The sequence below is a fragment of the Opisthorchis viverrini genome (genome assembly GCF_000715545.1).
Source record: "Opisthorchis viverrini unplaced genomic scaffold opera_v5_232, whole genome shotgun sequence".
Taxonomy (NCBI): Eukaryota; Metazoa; Platyhelminthes; class Trematoda; order Opisthorchiida; family Opisthorchiidae; genus Opisthorchis; species Opisthorchis viverrini.
In genome coordinates, this window is record NW_008751891.1 from 760,543 (window position 1) to 768,246 (window position 7,704).

Here is a 7,704-nt window from a genome sequence, read left to right on the forward strand (position 1 = left end):
GCCGGCGCTTGGTGCCTAGTTGCGGTTGGCACGAGCAACTGGCCAGTTGCGTGTAAAGAAGCTGGTGCGTCTGGCCCGGGAGCTGCCCGGGGAACCACTGGCCACGTTGCAGTCGCGAGAGAAGAGGGATGTTTCATCAGTGGAGGAACTGCAGACCAGAGTTGACCAACTTGCCGAACAGCTGTCAGCCGTGAAGACGGAATCGCGGAGGCACGCTCGAACCAGCTGGCGCCACATGTGTGGCAAGCCTGGCCACTGGAAGAATCAGTGTTCCAGTAACCGATCACTTGTACGCAATAAAGCTTTAGACCACTCCTCTTTTCCTGGGTGGGTCGCGATTAGCGCACCGACACAAGCTACCATACAAGTCATTGTCGAGGTAGACGGGAAAAAGTAGTTATGTTTGATTGATACCGGGGCAGGCGTATCGCTGAGGCAAAGAGGGAACCAAGCTGAACACAGACCGTGCGCGCTAGCCGTGAGAGCTGTTGGCGGATATCGATTGAAGATTGACGGACTGTCAACGCACTCGATACGCCTAGGCGACAAGTCCGTGCAGCACGCGTTCCTGATCAGCCCAGACGTAGAGCAGACAATATTGGGAGCTGATTTTCTCAAGGGCACAGATGCCGTGATTGACCTAAAGCAGGGAAGGCTGGTGACAAAGTATGGCGCAATCAAGCTTGAAGCTTATCCAGGCACTGTCGTGAAGGAGCTGTGTCCGAAAACTTCCGTCTTGTATCGTCAATACGGGCCGTGGTTGAGGAATATTCCGAACTGTTCACGGGCAATGAGGATCCTTTCGGCTTCTACCCGTGGATTGAACACGAAATTCTGTCATCAGAACGCTTTCGACCATGTGACCCCGCCCGCTGCCGCTCCATCTACGGGAGGAGGTCCATAGACAGATTCAGGAGATTTTGAAGAACGGTATAATCGAAGAAGCCAACAGTGTGTACAATTCCCCGGTTGTGCTTGTAAGGATGACGGACGGAAAATACAAGTTTCGCGTGCATTTCCGGCCCTTGGATGAACAGACCGTAAATCGGGTTGTAGCTGTGCCCTCGGTTGCAGAGATTTTCGACTCCGTCCAGCACTCCCGATACTTCACTGTGTTCGACTTGCATTCCGGATATTGGCAACTACCTATCAGCGGGGAGGACCGGGAGAGAACGGCGTTTACGGTTGGGCACACCCAATATCAATTTAGACGAATGCCGTTTGGTTTGTCCGGGGCAACATTCACATTTCGGCGCTTGATGCTTCGTGTAACGAAGGGACCCCAGAATGCTGCTGTGTACGGAGACGTTATCGTTGTGTACAGCAATTCGGAACCGGAGTACGTAGTTCACTTGAAGGCTGTGTTGGAGCGGATTCGGGAAGCTGGCATGCGGATAAATGAAGCCAAGACACAGCTCGCCCGGAGTTCGGTGAAACTGCTGGGGCATAAAGTGGGTCAGGGAGAAGTTAGCCCACTACCCGAAAAATTGGCAAAGATCAGGGATTGTGCTGTTCCCAATTCAAAGCGGTCTCTACGGCAGTTTCTTGGACGGGCAACATACTACAGCCGGTTCGTTAAGAATTTCAACACTATCTCTGCGCCACTGTACGATTTGCTCGGTCAAAATCGTAAATTCGAATGGACCGGAGAAGCACATGAAGCTTTTGAGCGTGTCAAAGCGCGGATGTCGGATCAGCAACTCACCCTCAAACTTCCCAGGGTCGGAGAGATGTTCATTGTTGCAACGGACGCCAGTGATCGCGGTATCGGCGCAGTCCTGGAACGCCACTGATTCAGATGTTGTTCTGCCCGTGATACCTCGCGTCTTGAGACGGAACCTCATCGTTGAATGCCATGAGATGGCACATACAGGGTACACCAAGACATACGACCTACTTCGGCAGAGGGCCTATTGGCCCGGGATGAGAAGTGAGGTGATAGATTAGATCACGGGCCTTACTTCGAGAGCGAAGAGTTTAGGAATTGCCTGCAGAAGCTGGGTACCAGACGGCTAAGGACGGCACCATACCACCCGCAAACAAATGGCCCGACCGAACTTAATAACCCAACGATTAAGGAGTGGCTTGCGGCCAAAGGAGGGGGCTAAGAAATAAAATTGCCAATGGTGTTGTTTGTTCATCGTGCTTCCACGCAGTCAACCACAGGCAAGTTCCCGTTTATGCAGATGTACGTTGACATCCGCGCCTTCCGGTTGATCAGGAAATTGGGTTGTGCACGGCAGAAAACGGCAAGTAGAAAGGTCCGAACGTTCCCTATCGATACCAAGGTCAAGTGGAAGGATCACCAGAATCCTAGAAGGAGTGGACTGTGGTCGCGGAAGCTGGACAGTCGATTGCAAAGGCCGTTTGCCGTAGCCGACCGCCGGGGGAACGTCTATACCATTCAGGATGGTTGGAGATCGAATGTAGTGAATTGGACGCAGCTTCGCAAGTGGCATGATACACCCGAAGAGCGGCTGAGTAGACCCGCTGCCGAAGCCGACCTGACGGGGGTCAATGAAAATCGATAGCATGCGAACTAGCTTTCAGGGGTGGAGGTGTGTAACGGTGATACCTCTGATGGGGAGGCACGCGAGTAGTACCAGTTTTTCGTAGCATTTCGCCTTACGTCTATTGAAAGGGGGACATCTCTCGTGGAATTCGTGGAGCCACTTCATCACGCTTACTTAAATTTGAACGACGAATGAGTGGGGTCAATGAATCTTTAGAAAAGCTTGGGAAGACGCGTTCGGGAGAAGGTGGGTGTCCAGTTTTTGTAAACAAGATGCAATTTAGAGTTTTGCTTCCATTTTTAATGGTCTGTAACCGGTCAATTGGCATTTCCTAATAAATAACTCCACAACGAAAGCCTTTTTCCTTTCACTGGTACTGTTTTTATCTCTTTGCTTGATAAAGTAGCCTTTTGATTGGCCATACCATTACAAATTTAGTGAGCCCAAGTTTTCTAGCTGATCATTCACGATACCCATTTTGATTTGCCTGAATCAGTTGAGAATACGATCCCGAAGTGCAGTTCCACCAGATCTATGCTATTTGCACTACCCGACGTATCACTCTTGATGCCACCCGTTTTTGTATGTCGTCCAACATCTTCCTAATGATGTAGAAACAAAAAAGAGGATCTTCAAAGAAAATCCCAATGGCGCTCTTCGAGCGGCTGTCCTAAGTAGAACAGGAAAATCTGAAAGTATGAGGCTTAGCAACGCGTGTGGTTTTACAAATAATGAATCTATGGAGTTTCAAAGGCGGCAAGTAGAAAGGTCCGAACGTTCCCTATCGATACCAAGGTCAAGTGGAAGGATCACCAGAATCCTAGAAGGAGTGGACTGTGGTCGCGGAAGCTGGACAGTCGATTGCAAAGGCCGTTTGCCGTAGCCGACCGCCGGGGGAACGTCTATACCATTCAGGATGGTTGGAGATCGAATGTAGTGAATTGGACGCAGCTTCGCAAGTGGCATGATACACCCGAAGAGCGGCTGAGTAGACCCGCTGCCGAAGCCGACCTGACGGGGGCCAATGAAAATCGATAGCATGCGAACTAGCTTTCAGGGGTGGAGGTGTGTAACGGTGATACCTCTGATGGGGAGGCACGCGAGTAGTACCAGTTTTTCGTAGCATTTCGCCTTACGTCTATTGAAAGGGGGACATCTCTCGTGGAATTCGTGAAGCCACTTCATCACGCTTACTTAAATTTGAACGACGAATGAGTGGGGTCAATGAATCTTTAGAAAAGCTTAGGAAGACGCGTTCGGGAGAAGGTGGGTGTCCAGTTTTTGTAAACAAGATGCAATTTAGAGTTTTGCTTCCATTTATAATGGTCTGTAACCGGTCAATTGGCATTTCCTAATAAATAACTCCACAACGAAAGCCTTTTTCCTTTCACTGGTACTGTTTTTATCTCTTTGCTTGATAAAGAAAGTAGCCTATTGGCCATACCATTACAAATTTAGTGAGCCCAAGTTTTCTAGCTGATCATTCACGATACCCATTTTGATTTGCCTGAATCAGTTGAGAATACGATCCCGAAGTGCAGTTCCACCAGATCTATGCTATTTGCACTACCCGACGTATCACTCTTGATGCCACCCGTTTTTTGTATGTCGTCCAACATCTTCCTAATGATGTAGAAACAAAAAAGAGGATCTTCAAAGAAAATCCCAATGGCGCTCTTCGAGCGGCTGTCCTAAGTAGAACAGGAAAATCTGAAAGTATGAGGCTTAGCAACGCGTGTGGTTTTACAAATAATGAATCTATGGAGTTTCAAAGGAAGGTTAACACTGCTGAGGATATCCACAAACTCGGAGGTGCTCATGGCTGGTCTCCCCTGCTTTATTGCACTTCCCCCTGCTTAACTTCCCTACCCAGTCTGACTCTCTTGCCTCCTTCGGTAGGACGGCAGCAAACCATCGAAATGCTTCATTTCAAGTGTTGGGTGTCAAAATTTACCGCACGTTTACAAAAACACTCCACTTAATAGCTTTGATGAAATTTGGCTTTTGAATGCAACTAGTTACCGTACTATTGTGAGATCGCTGTTCTACCTTTTTTCTGCTTAATTACAAGCGAAACCACTACAAGTGTGGCAGTAACACAAACCTGGCCTTCCATTCATCGAATGGAAAAAGTGAAAAAAGATGGGCGATAAGCCCGTATCCGAACAGCCGCTGGTGCATTTGACAGCTTTGAGTCACAGCCTTATCCTGCCAAACATATAGACCACACACGGCGTGTGGTTTCCCGGGGTACTGCTTGTCACGCGACACTTTCTGTCTGTAATTATCATGTGAAAACGTAGAGAGCACTGAATCGCTGGGGCTTGGTTTATGATCCAAACAACTTTCGCCTACTCGCAGTTGTTTCACAATAGCACTGAGTTTCCCAAACCTTGTAGAAGAAAGCTCAGTTTTCATAATATGAACTCGAGCTATTTCTTCGGCTCTACAATGTTGGGTTAATATCAGTCATCAAAACTCTTGAAAACAAATTGAATTTCAAGCGACTTTCAGCTGAATCGAGAACAGCAACCGCCAAACGAAACATAGTTTAAGTGTCGGCGTTTTGGAGGCCGCCACACGCATCTGAAGCATTGCCGACACACACGAACTCTTTTAAATCGTTGTAAGGAGCGTGGCCACCCCGCGAAAGTGTGCCGCTCAGCACTAGCGTTCAAAACTTACGCTGCAGTTACGAATGAATCTCGGAATACGTTCTTCATGCAGCTGCTTCCACCAACCACGCTCAAACGCCGTATCAAGTGTAGCTACAGATGGACAGTGTGTCAATGGTTTTTGAGCTATATACGGATGATGCCGTAACACTATGCAGCGAGAAATCGTAAAAAGACAGCCTGGGACCGATTGTGAAAGTTAAACTTCAGCAAGCCACGGTTTGACTCCGAACTTATACAGGAGAAGAGGTGAAGATGCTGGGGACGAAAAATATGAATGTTTCATATAAGTGCGTGACGGTGAACGTAACCATACGTATGGCTGAAGAAAGTGGTCCAAACCTGCTAGGACGTGACTGGCTACAACAACTACACATACGTTCAACCGACTCCCGACACTCCATGAGGTTCAGTCTCTTGTCGGCAATTATGAAGAAGTTTTTCCAGAGCCAAAGACTGGCAAGTTCTCCGGGGGAAGGTGAATATATACGTTTTTCAGGAACACACTCGCGATTCCTGAAAGCTCGGCCTCTACCCTACTGGATGCATCCAAAGGTCGAAGAAAAACCCAACCATTTACAAAGTGAAGGAATAATTCAAAGCATGAAGCTCTAGGAGTACCAATACTTGTGCCAGTACTTAAACCGAACTGCACAATTCAGAATCCGCGGTTACTATAAAACCACGGTCAATGCCAGAACACTCACAGAACCTCCCCCATTACCTAAAGTCGAAGACGTCCACGCACAAATTGGTAAGAGTAAATATTTTTCAAAACTAGATTTATATCATGCTCACAAGCAATAGGAATTAACGGAGAGAGCGAAACTTATTTAAACCATCAGTACTCATAGTGGTCTGTTTTAACCGTCTGTTTAATCGCCTCCCTTTTGGAATCCACCCCGCTCCATCCATATTTCAACGCACAATGGAAAACGGGATTGCGAAAACGTGATTGCAAGGATACCCATAACGTTGTCTATCTGGACGATATTCTGATAGCTGGGTGTACAATCAAGGAACATTTAACGTCGTTGAGTTCGGCACTTGATCGTTTGAAGGAGTGTGGACTACGAATAAACAAAAAAAACTGTAACATCCTGGTAGATCATGTGAATTATTTGGGTTCCCGCATCAGTGCAGAAGGTTGAACCCTTCTAACCGAGAAAATGCGCTTAATATTAAAAGCACTACATCCAAGGAAAAAACATGAACCAAGATCTTTCTTAGGTATGGTTTATCACCTTGCGTGGCTTATTCCGCAAACGGCCACACTTTTTCACCCACTGAATTACTTGCTACGTCAACCAGTCAGCTGGATTTGGAATCACGGACAAGAGAATAAGTTTTAACGGGCGAAAAGTGCCCTTACGAGTCCTCCGGTGCTCACTTATTTTGATTAACCTTGGCCCATTGTTCTCGCTTGTGATGCTTCACCATATGGTGTTGGAGCCGTGTCATCGCAGAAGGATAGATCGGAAATTCTCAAACCAGTTGCTTACTCTTCAGAATCTTTGTCGCCTGCTGAGAGGAATTATGCACAAATCAACAAGAAGGCATTGGCGATTCCGTTCAGAGTGACACTCTTCAACACCGCCTTTTTGGACAAACGTTCGACATATCTACGGACCACAAGCATCTAGTTGGAATTTTTGGAGAAAAACCAATACCTCAAATGACGTCACCTAGATCTAGTTGGTATTTTCGGAGAAAAACCAATACCTCCAATGACGTCACCTAGAATGCAACGTTACGCCTTAAAATTTTCTTGCCACCGGTATTATCCACAGTACTCTCCCCGACAAGTTAATCTGACGGCGGATGGCCTACGTCACCTACCGTTACGAGATGTGCCATTAAACACACCGAAACCAGCCGAGCTGGTAAATTTAACGAGTTGAGTTGGTGAATTGCCTGCGAAAATACGAGTAGAAGCAAGAAAAGTTCCAGAACTCTCACCCATGCTTCATTTTACTTCACGCGGGTGGCCGCAAAATGTTGGAAGTACACTAAGCGGATTCTATGAACGGTCGTCAGAGCTAAGTGTAAAAGATTATGTTTAGTGTTAGGAGCAAGAGTGATAGTTCCGAGACGTTACCGTCAGGTCAGGTGAATGGAATTAAATTCAGGCCATCCATTGGACACGCGAATGAAAGCTTAAGCCAGACACTGTCCGGTGCCTTTGTATGGACCTCGATGTGGGAATGATGGTGCAAAAGTTTGAGGCATGTCAGCAAAATAGGGCTCTGCTCGAAACAGCGCCAATTCAACTTGACAGTGGCCGTCACGACCGTGAAGCCGCGCACACGTGTATTATTGTAACCCTGCTGAAGGTCTTATGATTCTCCTGACTGTCGAAGAATATTCCGAGTGGATAGAAGCGTTGATCATTAGAACTGTAACTAGTGCGTCGACCAGGTCTATACATCGCACCATTTTTGCATCGCATGGTGTACCCTATACCATTGTTTCTGATAACGACACCGCTTTACCAGTGCGGAATTTCAATGGTTTTC